General features: G+C 37.9%; 1 protein-coding gene across 2 annotated transcripts in view; it reads right to left on the bottom strand.

Annotated features, from left to right (window-relative positions):
- Positions 1-19,624, bottom strand: part of GTDC1 (glycosyltransferase like domain containing 1) — a 361,495-nt gene that overhangs the window by 251,651 nt on the left and 90,220 nt on the right. For both annotated transcript variants that reach the window (XM_081095911.1, XM_081095910.1), the window contains exon 2: positions 808-872. The gene's annotated coding sequence lies outside the window, so the exon portion shown is untranslated. The remainder of the gene's footprint in view (positions 1-807; positions 873-19,624) is intronic.

Below are 19,624 nucleotides of genomic sequence, written 5' to 3'. Positions count from 1 at the left end.
TGAGAGAAGCTTCTAGAAAGTAACTAGAGAGAGCAATAAAAGGCAGTTTTGAAAATGATATCAAAAGGTTTCAAGAAAGAGAGAATAAAAGCAGCTTAACATTCATTGGCTTACTAGATCACATCACAGATATCTACCATCTTGCTTTATTTCCTCTGACCTAATCATGCTAAGGTGTATATGCACTGTCTATTCTTAAAAGGTCTCTAAAAGATGCTTGTAAAAATGACCTGAGATATTTCCTCAAGTGACAGGATGGAAAAAAACACTCTAAAGAATATTTCACTAATCTAAACCTCAAACAAAGCAACTTTGACATTAGCGGGGGGGGGGGGGGTAGCTTTCTGATTCTTCATTACTCTACCCTTTTCCATGATTAATCTAGAGCACGTATTATGCCATATAGTTACAGATGTTTCTTATGGGCCTGAATCATGAGTTATCTGCAAACTGTGGAGGCAGTATGTGTAGGTGCTGCTGTAGATTCAAGAGAATCAGTACGCAGAACTGAACACCGAGCATGTGGGAGGTTGAAAAATAGAAAAGGGGGGAAAAAAGATTATAGCTATAGAAGTTTTCCACCCCTTTAATAGCTCAGTAAGAACAGTGAAATGCACAGGTTTGAACTGGCGTTTACTGGAGCATTTTGCTAGCGGCCAATGGGTGTGCCTGCATTTGGGGTATTTTTCTAGGGAGAGTAACTATGTCCTACCATCCCTGAAAACTATACTTAGTGGCTTTGATTCATGGAAATTTGTTCTGCTTGTTTTGTGGAGACAGACATATCCTGGCAGCTCCCCCACTTACTTCTATTGCAACTTTTGTGGCAAGAAGAAAATGTGTTCTTCCCTGTGGTCTTCTTAAAGCACAACCTGGAAGAAAGATGATACCCATTAGGTACACGCAAAAGAAGGAAGCTGAGTTTTAAATATAAGATTTAAACCAAATGTCATTACAGCACATTAAAGAACAGTTCAAATGCTTAAGCTGTGCTTAGTTTTGTTTTAGAAAACACTGCTTGAGACACATAAACATGAGGTTAAAAAAACACTTCGTTAAAAGGGATTTTTGCCATTATGCTAGAGTTTGTTGAAAGATAAAGAGAGTATGTTATTTGCCCATTTTAGCAAGACTCCCAGAAAACTGCATCGGTCATCCCGACACCACAGATGCTCACAAGCAAGTGAGGTGAACACAGCCAGTTTTGCACATTAGGAAGGGGAACCAGAGAGTGAGTCCTCGGGAGCGGCAGGAGCAGGGCCCCAACACTGAAGGTTCTTACTCTGAAACAAGCAGAGGTCCTTCGTGGCAGTGACCATGTGTTTGCCAAAAGATGGTGGGTGAACGGACATGCAGACAAAGATCTTACATGGGTGCCTGGGTGAATGCATCTATTAACGCGTTTGCACAAGTACAATCACAGATTTTAACCCTTGAAACATTTAAACTGCCTAAGTCTATCAGAAGTAGGGTGTGGCATTTTAAAAGAAAGAAATGGCGCGCGCACACACACACACACACACATACAAAACACTTCTTACATTGGAGAAAAAAATACCAATCAGAAAGCCCAAGTCCTTTCCTCATGACACTATAATGATGATATTCTATGACATTAAGAAAAGAGTAAACAGCCAATCCATTTTTGCCATTTATATGCTGCTCTCCCTAAAAGAGCATATACAATGTTTTGGATAAATTTTATCAACTTTTTTTTTTTGGGGGGGGGGGGGTGAGAGCCCGGTAGAAGGGGGCAAAGGGAGAAAAATGGGGGACATCTGTAATACTCTCAATAAAATAAATTTTTTAAAAAATTTTATCAACTTTTAAATTTCTCTGCTTAAACAAGTAAACTTCAGTTAAAAAACAAAACAAACAAACAAAAAAAACCCTCATTTTTTCAGCATATTTTATTCCCCGGTGATACCAATAAGTGAGGTTCTACTATACCATTAAATTTTATGGAAGTTTAATTCATTATTTATACTATGATTTAATGATACCTGGTTACATGCTAAACACTAAATTGACAATATAAAATGAGTAAATATGATAGTTATGACATAGAAATTTTGAACAACTTCAAATTCTATTTAAGATCACCAGAGGTCAAAATGATCTAAGTATCTACTTTTCCAAAAAGTTTGTATTAATAATTAAAAGGGGATGAAAAGTGAAAAATCAAAAGAGTATTCCAGAGAAACATTTTGACCAAAATAAGAATGTGCCACCAGTCATTTCAGTTAAACACTAATAATGCATTGATTAGGTCACTGAGAACAAAAGTAGCCTGAAACCAATGCTGTGAATATTTTTAAATTGTTATTAAAACTTTCGTCATTGTACCTGCGTTTATTTCCAGCTTGACCCAATTTCTTTATTCCCTGAGCCATGAACATTTTCAAGGTGAACTACATTTTTGTCTACCTACTCTAGCACTTACAACTGCTGTGGTAGTTGAGTATTTTTTTTTTTTTACACTACAGATAAAGGAAAATCGCAATATGTCACTGATGTATTGAAAAAGATGTGCTAAGTAGAAATACATCATGTGGAGTTTCTAAAAGTTATCCTAAATCACATTAGAAACCTACGATTAGCCCGCATCCATGATGTCAATTGGGTTACCTATAATATTTAAATAAATTTCCAACCAAATACCAAGTAAAAATTTTAAATCAGAGGAATCGTTGTATGCATATATTCCACAGACACCTTACTGCTATTAGTTGTAGGAAGGTATAGTTTCAGTGACGATGGTTCTAACGGTTTTAATCCCACACACATGAGAAATTGATTCCACAGGTTAATGTGCATATGGCTTGATACCTTACACTTGCACCAATTACTGAAACTCTATTTTCTATTCACCTATAAGCAATATTAGGAAAAGTAAGCTTGGCAGAGCAAACACCAGTGAGCTTACACACTAACTGCTTTAAGTTGGGGAAAGTGAAGTTGAGTAGGATTTCCCAATAGGTCATCAGAGGTTTACCTGGTATTTTCTGACTGACCCCTTTCCTTCGGCACCTCCACCCACCAACTCCAACACTTGCAGCTTCTATTTAAAAAGCAACTAATAACCCAGCAGGATAAAATAGGGCAGTACTGAGAAAAGTTATGTTACCTTCCAGCCCACTCACTTACTTTAATGATTCATCAGGGAAACCCCTGTTGTTAAAATATACCTGAAATCTCATTAAATAGTAAAAAAATAAGCATGAAAAGATTTCTGCTTTGAAACATGTCACCATTGATTCCCCTAACAGAACCTATGAAGGGTGAATATGTAGTGAAAATACATTTTGCTAAAAAATAGTTTCCTCAAAGTATTACACTACATTCATTATCAATGTGGGGAAGGGGTGTCTATGAAATGGTTTGGGGGTTTTTAACTTTTAAAAATCAGGCACAGCAAATTCATGCTTACCCCTAAAACCTCAATGTGACCTCTGAAAACTGAAATATAATCTGGCATGAAATGCAGAGTAATAACCTTGCAATCCTAAAACTATAGTCACTGATAATATTCTAGCTGCATAAGTAGAGAAAGTTTAGCTAATAGTAAGGAATGAGTCAGATTCCTGAACACTGGTTTGAATTGAAGAAAATGCATCATGGAAACTAATCATTATTCCATTAACTGATTATAGGACATACAACCTAACATTCATCATATCTTGTATATTATATGTACTTAAATAGCAATATTTAAAAAATCTTGAGTTACTAAAGAAAAAGATGTAGTCCTCTATTAATTTATCTGCCGCCCCCTCCCCCCCCCCACACACACACATGCTATGGATGTTCTAATTTCTTCAACTGAATTTTGTTTACTGTTGAGGTAACTAAAAGAACTGAGGATTTATGCAAGATTTGGTAAGAAGACTTGTAAGCCATATTCTTTGTGAGATCATTTAAAACCATTTTAAAATATACTTTTCCAACTATATGATTTGCAATGATATTTTAACACATGCTCTTTTCAAATTTACAGTCTGATATACATATATGGCTATTTAAATTTTCCTAACAAATATTTTCACTCTTTCTCAATTTGGAATTTAACTTTCTGTTTAAAAATATCAGTCACTTCTTCCATGACTTGAATTAATCCAAAGTCTTGGTTATGACTGTCAGCAACAAATGTAAAATCAACAAATAATTTGATATGCCTGAACTATGACATCATTCACTTGTTTTCAAATATGCATAATTTCCACAAATAACTACATGTGTATATATTACAATTTATTACCTTACATTTTTATAAAGTTACATTCCAGGTTATATAGCAAAATTATAAATAACTATGAAAATTTTTGTGAGAAGTTTGCTGGTTTAATTTCAGGGACAAATAAAATGCTAACCTTCTTTCAAGTTTTCATTGCTACTAATTTCATGAAGAACTTCAAACTATAAAAGTAACAATGAATTAGTTCTACTGAATACTAAAAATGTTCTCAATCTGCTGACATTTTAAAGCATGGCAGTAGAGGTATGCATCGATAGAATGTCATACACCAGAAAATCATCTCATCACTCAATTGACCTACCCTAATTAGATTACCCTTTTAACTATATCTCTGTGCTACCACATATTCTGGTTCCTGTCACACCATTCTCCAGAAGCCAGCCACAAATAATCTCCCAAAATGCAAATCTGATCATAAAGTGACATGCTCAAACATCTTCAATGTCTCTCCACCATCTAAAGATAAAACCCAAGGCCCTACACAGTGCAGTTACAACCTTCCTTTTCCAGCCCCTTCCTTCCTTTCTCTACATTAGACCCTCTCATCCCCCTCCCACTTTAATTTCTCTTCCCTCACTTCTGCAGACTTGGCACCACAGCAACACCAAGTACTCACACTTTTTTTTTAAATCTATTTCTATTGATTTCAGAGAGGAAGGGAGAGAGAAATGTCAATAATGAGAGAGAATCATTGATTGGCTTTCTCCTACACGCCCCACACTGGGGATCAAGCCCCCAACTGGGGCATGTGCCCTGACCAGGAATCGAACTGTGACCTCCTGGTTCACAGGTTGATGCTCAACCACTGAGCCATGCCCAACCAGGCTATGTTACACTTCTATGACTTCACATCTTTATCTCTTTTCAATCAGCCTTCTCTTCATGTTCACTTAATGAACTTTTCTTAAAATTTCTGCTCATGAATCATCAATTCTATGAAGTCTTTCCCTGAACTTCTCTTAGCATGGCTTCCTTTCTACTTTGTACAGTAGTATTTGACTTGCTTCACTCTATTTTCCATGCCTTGCTTCCCCAAGGGACTGTGAAAATCTGGAGGATGGGGACCATGACATTATCTTCCGGGGACTAGCCCATGATCTGTTTTTGTAGAGCTGAACGGAACATCAGGGGGAAATGGGAAGTTGATTCTGCCTTTAAAGTGGCATTGCTTTCACTCAGCGCAGGTCCGGAGCAATCAGGTGTCAGCCAGCACTACACTTGCTTCTAATGATTTCCCATTGTTCCCAAAGACGAAACTAAATCAAGCCATCAGCATATCTGAACACATTTTATTATATTCTCTTTCAAATAATGATTCTTTTTTCTTATTGTTCACAGAAATCAGAATTTATTGGAAATAATGTTTTATGTAGATGTGTGTTTATCTTAACCTACTAACATAACAGAAGCAACGATGGTTAAGCAATTAAGAGAAACACTATAAGCAAAGCCAGGTTGATGGCTGAGAATATCTGAGATCCGTGAATTCTGAAAATCATATGCAATTTTTTAATCTGTTTGATCTACTCTCGCTGTAGTTTAATACTAGAAGTGGAAGTAGGATGAGAAGCCAATTCCCTCACCATCAATCTGGAGTTCCCATTCCACATTTAGTAATTAGGCTGTTATTTAATGGGGAAGACAAAGACAGTTTTAAATACTTTCTGCCAACAATTATCCATTTTATAAAAGTTTGACAAGATGAAAAATGTATTTGCTTTCTTGAGATGGCATTTCTCCAAGGCTCCCACCTTCCTGAAAGGGGCTGCAAATCAGCTCAGCGGGAGAAAACTGGGTGACCCGACACATTGGGATACGGATCCCAAGGAGAGATGCGAGTGTGTCATAGAATTACAGGTGGGGGGAACGCAGCTGCCACTGCTGTCCACCCACTATTCTGTAATAGAGGAAGAAGTGGAGTGAGATCAAGAGTCTTCTGACTCATTATTCCTATGTCTTCCCATTACTCTTCACTGCAGGACAGAAGTAAAAAGAGGCCTCCATTTTCTAGTCTTTGAAGTTTTGGGGTTAAATATCAATGTTTAAGAATTATGAATACATAAATGATATCTATTGCAGCATCCTAATATATAAAAGCCCAGGGTTGTAACGACTGATCATGACTGAAGGCTGATCAACCCAAAAGTCCTTCAGTCAGCCCCAGTGCTGACTGCCCTGCTGCAGCCTGGCGACTCAGCACTGACTGCCCAGGGGGCTAAGACCCAGAGAGAGAGGCAGGGTCTGATCTGAAGCCTCAGTAGCAGCTGTTGATCAGTGCTTGCCTCTCTCTCTCCCTCTTTCTTTGTGAGCTTCACCAGCAGCCGGGCCTCTCTTTCTCTCCAGGCCTTGGCAGGGGCTGCTGTTCAGCCCTGCCTCTCTGATCAAGCCTGGAGATAGGCCCAGAGATGCTGACTGGCATAGGAAGTGACCAATCAGAACCAAATGTGGGTGCTGTGAAGAACCAATGGCTGCCTAGGAGGCAGAGCTTTTGACGTTGATTGGCATAGGAACCGACCAATCAGAACCAAATGTGGGTGCTGTGAAGAACCAATGGCTGTCTAGGAGGCAGAGCTTCTGACACTGACTGGCATAGACAAGTACCAATCATAACCAAATGTGTGTGCTGTGGGGAGCCAGTGGCTACCCAGGAGGTGGAGATTCTGACGCTGACTGGCATAGAAACCAACCAATCAGAACCAAATCTGGGTGCTGTGGGAAGCCAATGGCTGCCTAGGAGGCAGAGCTTTTGACACTGACTGGCATAGAAACCAACCAACCAGAACCAAATCTGGGTGCTATGGGGAGCCAATGGCTGCCTAGGAGGCAGAGCTTTTGATGCTGACTGGCATAGAAACCGACCAATCAGAACCAAAGTGGCCGGCAGAGGAGGGCAGTTGGGGGCAACCAGGCTGGCAGGGGAGGGCAGTTAGGGGTGATCAGGCAAGCAGAGGCAGTTAGGGGCAATCAGGCAGGCAGGCAGGTGAGCAGTTAGGAGCCAGCAGTCCCAGATTGAGAGAGGGATGTCCTGTGGGATCGGCCCTAAACCGGCAGTTGGACATCCCCCAAGAGGTCCCCAATTGGAGAGGGTGCAGACTGGGCTGAGGGAACCCCTCCTCTGTGCACGAATTTCATGCACCGGGCCTCTAGTATATTTATAAGCATGTGGAATATGAATGTCACTATAAGGTCATCAATACAGGTATTACATATTATCCTATATAATAAAAGCCTAATATGCAAATTGTCCCTTCGACTGGGAGCTCGACCAGTGAGTTCGACCCAGGGCTGGGCCAGCTGGCCAGCCTCCTGCGGCCCCTCCCCCCGGCCGGCCCCACCCTGGCCCGTGGCAATGGCGGCAGGCGGCCAAGGGAAGGGAGATCCTGGCCAGCAGCCAGCAGCCACTAGGGACCCTACCCATGCACAGATTTTGTGCACTGAGCCTTTAATATTTAATAATACTTCCCAATAGTTTGTAAATCCAGGACATCAGTGATATAAGTCACACAAAACTGAATACCATGTAGTTCGGGTGAAAAAACTCAAACTTTTGTCCTAATCTCTTGTGATTCCTTCCAGAATCCAGCATAATCATCCCTCTCCTGACCTCACAATCCTTATCATTCATGCCTCCCCAGCTCTAAACTGACCTCTTTTTGACAGGATAATAGGCCTTGAGTTCTGGGATGGAAGAAAGCCAATATCCAAGGTTCACATGACAAGAAAGGTTTGCTCTGGAACATAAGGTCAGCTATATAGCTACATTACGTACGTAATTTACTATAGTCACCATCAAATAAAGCCCAAATCCACTTGATGTAATAATCTGTAGTACTTCTTTGTACTTACCACTTGTAGGCTAGGTTTATATGAGTGATTACACAACATCTGCATCCTCCACTGGGTATTGAGTTCCAGGAGGAGAGGGGCCAGGTCTGCTTGCTTACCACTACATCCCCAACACTTAGCAAACAGAGAGTGTTCAACAAATGTGAGCTGAGACAATAAACCATAAAACCCTTTAGCTACGGCATTGACAATTTCTTCCTAATTCATCCAAGATCTATATTATTATCAACCACAAACAATCACCTCTTACTACCATTAATTACTACTTATTCATGTTATCACCATCTAAAGGTAACAGGTGGCATCTTATTGTATCTAACATTGCACAACTCATCCTAAGGAAGACAGTTCCACTGACAGCGTTGCTGTGGGGTGTAGAAGCCGTGTTTCATGCCATGGGCAGCTGTTTTCTCTGACTGCTGGTCTCTATAACAATATTTCACACAAGGACAGTCAAGTCTATGACCTGAAAGAATTCAACTGGTTCAATCATTACACAGGCATTTTTTATTGGACAGGAGCATTTTCTTGCTACCCTGCATTGGCTTCTATGTCAAAATTTAACTCAGACTTGGTTTGTGCAAGGTAATTATAAATATACACACCAAATACATTGAAAATAAAATGATTAATTTTTTAAATATACTGGCACTAGTGAGTCTACTAACATCTTTTAAGAACTGAATCAGTATTAACTGAATAAAAAATTTTGGAGAAGTTTCCCTCTCCAAGTGGGAGGCACATACCACATTTTCTGTTAATTTTGAAACAGAAATAGCAGGGTTATTCTAACACACAAACATTCTCAACGTCCTATTTGAAGTACAACAACCCAAGCAAACATGGGTGGCATTCCCTTGATGAGTTGAAATAAATGTCACCAAGTATAAAGTTCTGGATTTATTCACTTCCAGTGAAGAATGAAAAGGACGCAATCTCACAACTCAATCTATTTATCAGTAAGGGGAAATCCACTTAAAAGAAATGCAAAATCCTAGCAGTTCAGGAAGCAAAAGAATATCAGTAAACACTTGGGAGAAGAAAGAAATTTCCATACAGGACTAAAGGCCTAGAAATAGATATCACTACTACCAAGGTTAGATGCCATTAGTGTTTTTAATAATTCATTTTATATAAATGAAAGTCGCCCTGCAGTTACAGAGCTTTTAAATAGTATTTGGGAGTGTGAGATAAAGGCAGTATCAGAATCTGTTGTTTAAGATCCAAATCAATATAAACCATGTTTTAAAGATGTATATCAATTAAAATATTTAGTGAGACTTCTCTCATCTCCAAAGTTCCACATGAACATAGTAATTTACTAGAAGTAGGATTAAAGTATACTTTCTTCTACTTATTTATTGCAGCAGCTCTTTTCTTAATTGCAGTACCTTTTTCAAGAATGCTGATCTGTCAATGGTCTTAAGGCATTTACTTATGGTTTAAGAAGCTGACAGCAGAAAAACTAGGTAGAATCTAGAAACTTTAAGTGATAAAATGTAAAAAGCCTAGAAGCCCAGTTTAGACGGGTGCTAAGTAAAACAGAAGTGGTAATGAGAGCTGTATCACTATTTTTAAATATCACAAGGGGCATATTATTAGCTACCCACTATTATAAGGAAAAGAGTCAGTCTGATAATAATAGACTGGGATTTTAAAATCCTGTAGACATTTGAGATGAAGACTGTTGAGTAAAGAAAAGGCATCCAACGACAACAGCGTACAGTTTCTGGAAGGTCTGTTATGCTCCAGTTTCTGCAGAGGAAGCACGGGCTTGCCCCTATCATCTGACACACACGTTTCCCCTGGATAACAGATAAGGAGCGGTAGCTCAAAGTTTCCTGATTGGAGCAAGCACCATGACTTTTATCTATTTAGTGGCCTTGTCTGTCACTATTATCTCTCTATCAACCTGTTTTTCAAGGAGACATTCCAACGATATAAATATTTTGTCTAATGAAACAGAGACCCTCCAGTAACGGATATTCATTACAAACTACCCAAAATCACACTTTGCATCCTCATCATCTCTTAAGGAAGTAATTTCATACTTGGCAAACGGTGTTCAAACAGAGTACGGTTGTTCAGGAGTTAATTAATTCCCTCTTGCATCAGTATCCAGAATATATGTACCATGTTTGGGACCATAAGTCTCTCGACTGGGTTAATTAGCATTCACAGTTAACAAACAGCCTGAATCTTTGTAGAAAAAGATAATAACTTAAACTCCCAAAACTAGGTACATAATATCCAGAATTTTATATAATAGCTGTTCAATTGATCTTAGTAGTATTGTAAAGGAATACGTTGCTTCCCCTTATCATTCCACTGGCTCAATGCTTCTGCGTGTCCCTTGCCCCATGTGGTTCTGAAACTTTACTTGCAAGAACTACTATGCTGCGGTAAAAAAAAAAGGAACTCTTGCCTTTTGCAACAGCATGGATGGAACTGGAGAGCATTATGCTAAGTGAAATAAGCCAGTCAGAGAAAGATAAATACCACATGATCTCACTCATTTGTGGATTATAGAGAACAACATAGACTGATGAAAAAGGACAGACCCAAAGACTGAGAAACAGTGATCAGGCTATCAATCCCCAGAAGGAAAGTAGGGGAGGGCGGGGGTAAGGGGAAGAGATCAACAGAAGGACTTGTATACATGTATATAAGCCAAACCAATGGACATGGACAACGGGGGGATGGGAGCATGAGTTTGTGTGTAGGGGGGAGGTTGGGGGTTAAAGGGGGGGGATGAGGACACATTTGTAATACCTTAACTAATAATAAAAAATAAATAAAAATAAATAAAAAAAAGAACTACATTTAAAATAAATCCCTTCACATTGTTCAGAGTAGATGCCTGCTCGGCGCAAGGAGCTACCTCTCCCAGGAGCAACAGGTGATAAAATTTCAGCCATCTGCAGAGTAGATGAGAATAGTTTGCGAATTAAAAGGACCCTTTTCAAATTCTGAAAACACAGCCTGAAGGCTGCTCTCTCCTCTACTAAACCTTGAAAACTGTGCATGTCCTTTGATGCAACAACACTACTTCTAGTAATTAACCCTGAAAATTGTCAAGAATCTTTACTGAAATATTTGCCCATAACTGAAAATCAAAATATCCAACAAAAAAGGATCCCTTGTGATTAAAAGACTATGATCAAAAATCATAGTGAAGAATATTGGCATGGGAAATGTTTCATATTGCATGAATGAATGAGATAAATATATATAAAAACATGATGAAATGAATAAAGGTGAGAGTGCACATGCACACAGGTACATGTAATCTTTGATGGTGGAATTATGAGTGATTCTGTTTTTCTCTTTGTGCTTCATTTAATTCTTCATGTTATCTTCATTGAATGTCTCAACTTGCAATTAAAAGAAACTATAAATTTTTCTTAACTTTAGGGAAGGAGGCCAAATTGTTTGAAATAAGCCAATTACTGAAGGCTCATTCCCCTCCAGGAGCTTGCAAATAGTTCTCAAATTATTCTAACTACTATTGCTATCAAGAAATTTATTAAAAAGCTAATCAGCAAGGGTTAAACTAATGGAGCTATAGCTACTTACAAACACTATAATTTGGTTTTGTAAGTAACTTTGTAAAAAGCATAAAATAAAATACTCAATTAATTTTAAAATGTACTTGAATTATTAAATAATTACAAACAGATCAAGGTCTTTATTCATATACCAGATGCCCAATGCACGAAAATCGTGCAAGAGTAGGCCTTCCTTCCCCCGGCTGCCGACACCCGGCCCTCTGACACCCAGGACCCAGGCTTCCCTCGTCCAGAAGGTCGTCCTTAAGGACATCCAGTCTAATTAGCATATTACGTTTTTGTTATTATAGATAAGAAATCTGGAGTTGTACTTTGACCGAGTGTTTTAGAAACTAAAATACTATTCTGGTACTTATACTTTTGAATAGGAACATGGGAAAACCTAGTGCAAACCAAAAGTTTTAAAGTTCAAGTAAAATGTCAAGATTAATTTGTGCCTTTAATAATTAGGTATGGCTTTTGAAATAAGAGAAAATATTTAATTAAAGTGAATAAAATTGAAGAGAACTCCCAGTTTCACACTTAATTTCCTAAGTGTCTGTATTAAGAAAGCAGGAAAATGTTATTGCATAATCATCCATATGTGTTACACATGTTAAAAAAAAAATAAAGGAAAGAAAGAAAAGGACTGATTGGATATTCAACTAATAGAAACACAGTCTTGCAATTTTAAAAGACTGCCTTCTCTTATAACCACTCAGATTTTCCCTACATTTATATACATGCAATAGGTGAATGAATGCTCAATAAATATCAACCCAGTGGCAACTCAGGCTTGGTAGTGAAATATTTTTAAAATGGAACCTCCAGATTCTAATACTTTCACCATTTAAACACCATGTTTCATTTTCAAGTAATAAAAACTAACACTATTATTCCTGGTATTATTTTCTAACATAAGAATTTCATTTTTAAAATCACCTACACTGAAAAACTTAACTTACAAATCTAGAAAAAACAATCTACCACTAAAAGTATACAGAAAACATAAAAATAGTCATGAAAATGTGAACTATGTAAATACAAACATTAGAGACTAGCTTATCATTTCACCTCTTTTTAAACAATGCACCTATCAACATATAACGTAATGTATTTTAAAATTTGCGTGAAGTTGGTATGAAAAGGAAACTCTAATCTTCAGAAAGCGCCCTGTAGCATTTCTTAACTTTATTACCACTTTGTTGACTCTCTCCCAGAGCAGATCACCCCCAACATTAGCCCTCTGACCTTATGAGAAAGTGACAAAATTTACGGTAGAAAAAAATGAGTTTTTATGGGTTTCCAAAAAGGAATTCTTATGACACTAAAAGCCATATAATAATATTGATTTGATAACCAACTTTTTACTGCCAAATCACAGACTTAACATTTCTAGAGAAATTTCCGAGTGAATTTGCAGTAAAATATAATGAAAGAGAAGCTTGAGCTCATGATAAACAGTCTATGATCTCTTTGCAAACTTTAAATATACATATAAAATGATTTTGAAAATCAGATCTTTAAAGTTTTCCATATCCCAATTTTTTACCCAATTTTTACTGACTGACCCTCCTCCCAACGTTGATCAAAAGTCAGTTATTAGCTCCCACCTTTCTGAAAATTTATTTTCCATGCCTGTTTCTAGTTTCCTTCTGTTTTAAAGGCAAATATCCACTGTACAAAAAAATAATCATTATTTTCTTGTAAAGTCATCCTCAAAAATCAATTAGAATATTCAAAATATTCCATTCTCACTAATGAAAATAAGTTGCTTGCTGAAATGACACTCTTCCATTTCACTGCCCTAAAAATTAAGCTGGCATGGATAATAAAAGTGTTTTCTTACTGGATATGCTTGGCATTCAAATATTTTTAAAACAAATACTAATCCACAATTAGATTTCACAGTGCAATCTATAGAAAATAGAATTTGTTTTTATTTTTCTGAGAGCAATACAGTTTGATATTAACGTCAGAAAAGTTATAACAACGACATCGCTTGTATAAACCTATAAACAAACATGCAGATGCATGTTTATTATCCTTTTTAGTCTGATTTTGACCATTCATTTAGTAAATATTTCTTGTGCCTACTATGTGCCCATGGTTGTTCCAGGTGCTTGCAGATAAATCCGGCAACAAAATAAATGTCCCTGTTACCACAGGAATGTCTTTCTAATTGGAGTAAAAAGACAATCATCGAGTAACTGTACATCAGATGATGGCAGGTGCTATAAAAAACAATAACACGGGGTAATGGAGAGTAAGGGTCGCTGAGAACAGGGATTGGGGAAGGGCGGTATTTTAGTTAGGGTTATCAGAGAACACCTAGCTAATGATAGGACATCTACACAAAAACCAGAGGACGTGAGGGAGTGGGCAATGCAGATCTGGATCTAAACCTTCCAGGCAGGAGGCAAAGCAAGACCCGGAGATGGAACACGCTTTGGCATGTGCAGAGAGTAGGAAGGTCTTTGCGACTACAGAGCCTAAACAAATTCGCTTTATTCAACAAGCATTTATTGAATGATTACATTCTAAAAAATTATGCTGAGTGTTTTGTGATATGAAGATGACCCACATATAGTTTCTGGCCTCAGGCCTGGATAAAATTACAATACAGAGTGATAAATGTTATAAAACATTTGAGCTGGGTCTCAAAGAGCGACCAATAGCGAGTTCTACTTCAGAGAGATGAACCCGGAGTCCAGGAAGGACAGAGAGCCAAAATTCCAACTACAAAGGCGAGCTGAAGAGATGTGCGGAGACTCTTGGCTCACTCAGCAATCAGTCAACCCTCTTCTCCTTTTGCTTTCTTGCAGAATTCAGGCTCACATACTTTATTTCCCAGGTGTGGGGAGGGAGGCGTGGCCCGAAGTCTTCCAAAATGATGTAGGTGGAAAGAAGGCTCAACACTGGAACGTGACCTCCGTTGGGAGCAAAGACACGGCTGCACAACTCTGAACAATTCAACAGCGCACAGGGCTTTTAGCTGACCCACCCCAAGCCTCTGGTGCCAACCCACCCCAACCCTCCTGGCAAGCCCTACTGGTCCCAGCCTTCCTCATCATCTTCCACCTGAATGACATTTCATGTCTTCCATTTTCCCTCTGAAACCTACAGGTATCTTTGTGTCAGTCCTCTACTCAAAACTAGGTTTGTTTCCTCAGGAGAAAGAGAGAATTACTTAAGAAAGAAGACCTCTTCTCGTTTGGTTCCAAGCTCTTTCTTTGCCTCGGTTCCCATCACTCTCATAGGTACATCCCTATTCCACACAACAGACTCCTTGACCTTTTTTCAAAAAGTCCATATGCATCCCCACCTCCAAGCAGCTAGGGCTGTTTGTTCTTCCTGGAATCCTTTCACCTTTACCACCTGTCTGTCACATTTCTATGTATAGTTCAAGACTCCATTCAAATTCCATCTCATCCATGAAGGCTTACATCAAATGCTCACCCATCTTCTGCCAATCAGAAGTAATTCCTCCTTCATACCTCAGTTAGAGCAGTGGCCTCAGTCCCACCTGTGCTATAGTGACATAATGCATATGTGTATCTTCCCAACCAGATTTCAGTTCTGTGGCAGCAAAGTGTGTGCACAATGCATGTGTCTATCTATTCATCACCAGCAAAGTACCTCGCACACAACAGGCATTCACTTAATCTATTCTGAATTTTCATCAGTGGGCTGCAGTAAATCCTCACCTTATGAAGGAGGGGGTAAAATAGGTATTCCTGGATTGAAAATTACAGCAGCATCAAAAAGTGAATTAATTGTCCCGGCATTACCTCTGCATTCACCTTAGTCACCTAAGGTCTAAATCAATGCAGGTATCATTCAATGAGAAGGTAAAGACAACAAAAAGTAAACTCTGAGTCAGCGGTCCTCAAACTACAGCCCGCGGGCCACATGCAAATACAAATATTGTATTTGTTCCTGTTTTGTTTTTTTACTTCAAAATAAGATATGTGCAGTGTGCATAGGAATTTGTTCATAGTTTTTTTTTTAAACTATAGTCCGGCCCTCCAACGGTCTGAGGGACAGTGAACTGGCCCCCTGTTTAAAAAGTTTGAGGACCCCTGCTCTGAGTGCTACTGGGCAGCATAAAAAAAATAAAGAGGAATGGGGAAAGGCAAGGCATAAAGCTACCTTCATCAGCAAGCATTTCCAAGGGATACTAAGACAATTCATTTAACAAATATTTACTAAGTGCCAGATGTTACACTGATCGCTGAGAACACAAAGGTGAAAACAGAGACAGGGCTGAGTTTTCACATGCAATATTTTTAAGTGCAAAGTGTTGACCTATAAATTATTGCTTCCTAAAGTATGACCAAAAGAACAGCTATAAGGGCCAAAAGGGACTGACTGTCGATACCCGGCTCTGAGTCTAAAAGTAGGAAACTTAGCTTGCCTAAATTGGGATTATGTAGGAACTCTCTCCCACGACTGCTTCTGAATGTTAAAAGGGCTTCCTTTATTTTCACTGACTATAAACTGCTCAGATAGAAAATTTGAGTTCCAGATAATTGAATACATTCCCTGCACTGAGATAAGTTCTATCCATGCACAGGTTGTTTTAGTAATTAAGGTACCAGCTACTCTGCCATCATGAATGAAAAGGGAGGAATTTATTAAAATGGTGTCATATAGAGGTGTTGTATGGGTTATAGCGGATAGTTGTTTGCTTTGTCCGCTGGGGCCAAAATTACAGAATCAGCATGGAAATACAACAAAAGGAGTTCAGGTAAGTCACTGGAGGACTTGTGAGGCACCGATTCACTACCAAGTTACACTGTGACCCATTTCTTCTGAAGATTTTGAAAGAGGCAACCTGCTTTATTTTAAGACAGTTTAGGGCAAAGCAAGCAGATGTAAAGATGAATTCTTAGGGTTTCTTTCAGAGATGCTTTCTCTTCTATGTAACCAACCATGTGCATGTGTATTAAAAAAAATATATGAAACTGTCACGCTAAGAATTAAAAAAATAATATAACCAAAATGTCATCTAAGATAAAATCTGATTTATTGTGCCCTTATCCATGAGGCTTTCAAGGACATAATAATTCCTTCTTGTAAATCAACATCAATAATATAAATTATCAAATGACCTGTTTGCTTTATGAATAAATTCAAGTTGCTTATTTTTTTTAAAAAAACTGATATATTAATATGTGACTACTACAATATCCTTGTTTAAACAATTGTCTTCCCATAGAGTTTAAAAGAAATATAGTTTTATTTACTCATGGGATAACATACTCTAACAAAAGCATTGGTACTAATTCATTTTGAGGATTTTCCTTTAACTTTTATAATTGAATATTTTCCACTCAAAGCAACTTTGACATCTTTACATTGATGCCCTCTTAACAATAACAAACAATTCTATAAAATGAGCTCTAACCGGTTTGGCTCAGTGGATAGAGCGTCAGCCTGCAGACTCAAGGACTCAAGGGTCCCAGGTTCGATGTATTTCTTAATATTCACTTATCCATTCATTCATTCAACAAGTAATTATTGAGGGCTAAATGTAAGCACTGTGCTAAGTGTAAAGATACAAAGATGACATAATTACAGTTTCTGTCCTCAGACATAGAAACATAACACTACAATACCAAAACATATCTATTGGGTACCAAAAGGGAACCAAGAGCAAGTTACTATATAAACCAAGTACCCCCAAAGTTCCAAGGTCCAAGAAACTAAGTATGCAAAATAATTGAGGAAGGATAGCAGATAGGATGGCTCACTCAACCCTCATTCCAATTCTCCTTCTCCTCGCCTTCCTCCAAAATAGAGGCTGGAAAGTGAAAGCGGTTTTTATCTCCTAGAGAAAGTGATGTGACACACTTTGGCCAATGAGATGTAGGTGGAAGTCCACTGAGCAGGCATCCCTTTTGAAAGAAAAAGACAAAGCTCCCCATGAAGAAAGGTTTCTAAGTTCCCTTCTTCCTGCTACAAAATAAACACACTTTCTACAGGGACAAAAAAAAAAAGTCATCTGTGAATTAAGAAGCAAAAGTTATATGCTAAGGATGGTGGAGAAGGATGCTGTTACCTGGATCTCTGAAGGCATCAGTCACCTGTAAACTAACTGCCTCCGGGTTTCTTCTGACATGAAACAATAAAACCCTTACTCATTTAAGTCATAGTAGATTTTCTACTTGGAGCCAGAAGCATTTTTACCATTAAAGGAAAGCTACTGAGAAGAGGAGATCTTTGAGTTACACTAGCCATGTCTCTTCCTTCTTTGATGTAGGCTGTAATGCAGTCTTTTTTAGCCAGAAGAAATAAAAACAATTTTGAATTTTCATGTCCACAATTATCCTACAATTTTCAGTCATCTAGATTACTTCAATAAACATGTTCCAATTTCTCTGTGGAAACCCATTTCTTGCATAGTCATTATAAGACTTTTATTTCTTTTCCTAACTGAAACCTTCAATCAGCCAAACCTATAAAATAACATTTTTATAGTATGGCATTGGCATAGATAATTCATATATGTAATATAACATACAAATAAATAGCTGAACTTCGGAAAAAAAGGGGTAAGAAAACAGAATGGAAAGAGGAAAGAAAGGAAAAAACCAGCTTATTTGAAAGTATAAATGTTTTTTCAGTTTTGTGAGCACTTTATAAAGCAGCTGTATAATAAATGAAGAACCCCAATATAACAATATTTTTTAATAGAAAGACTCCCCCAACTTGGAATTAGCAATTCTGCTTATGAAAATTTTTCAGAGTTAAAAAATATATAGCCAACAAATATATAGCGTCCAATTCACCACTAGCATTATTAAATTATTATAATATCCCACCTATCTCTAGTAAACTCCCTAAAGTAATAATGTTTCTTTATATAAGTTTCTGTTGGACATATTTTGAATGTGTAGGATTCTTGGGATAGTTTCTACAGTACAGTGCTGAAAAGATTCATTAATTTCAATCACCATCAACTCCCTACGCCACATCTACTTTTTCTGCCTTTTTGTTCAAATATATTTCACTGTGGCCATTCAGAGGAAAATTACACATTCCAATAACATTTGAGTTCCTCTCAGTTGCACTTTCAGTGGTTCAGGGTAATGACAGAGTAAAGAAACGTATTCTTTACAGGCTCTCCTTTTTTTTTTCATTTTTCATTTGGTAGCATTTCAGCTTCAAATCTCTTGTGCCAGAAAAGCAATGGGCAATGTCTACTGCTCACCCTAACAGTGTCTTACTTTGGAGAGAAGGAGAGTGAGAGAAGAAATCACTCCCAATTTCACTTCTTAAAGAGAATCAGCACATGGAATAAACACTTTCTTTGCTTATTTTCCTAAAATAGAATTATGGAACCATAATTAGTGGTGGTGGTGGGGGGAGCGAAGGGGGAATAGAATTAGAAAATTTTCAACCATCTTTGAGTGTGAATAGGGGCTAAAGGGATGAAATTATTGAAAGTCCCAGCCCTAAATTCTCACTGAAATCAGTAAAAAAATAAAAAAAAGTCCTATATTCATAAAACCTGGGGTTTATATATTCATTGGCATTATTCATAGGTAGAGGCTTCCTCTGTGAACTAGACAAATGCCACACTCTCTTATCCATGAGACTGACAGAATGGGATAAAGAAGGATAATAAGTATAGTTAGATGACATAAATGCCCTCATTGTAAAACCAGTATTCAGAGCCACCCTACAATAATCCATCGGAACTCGAAAGAATATTCAGAGAATGACCAGGCTCCTTCGTTTATATCATCTCAACTTCAATTTCAACTGCAGTTATCTCCTCTCAAACACATATTTCTAGGGCCCTTACATGCTATGAAGTCCCTTTTTCTCAGGCCCATTTTTGTCTGGTTATCTTTTTAGGTGCACTAAAGATTGAGTTTACAATAAGCTGAACAGACAGCATACAGAAAGCTTTTAGAACTATACCATATGGTCCAGGGAAGGGAACAATCTGGACGATCCCCATTTC

This window comes from Myotis nattereri, assembly GCF_964212035.1.
Source record: "Myotis nattereri genome assembly, chromosome: 7".
Classification (NCBI taxonomy): Eukaryota; Metazoa; Chordata; class Mammalia; order Chiroptera; family Vespertilionidae; genus Myotis; species Myotis nattereri.
This window is presented reverse-complemented; position numbering and strand designations above follow the sequence as displayed.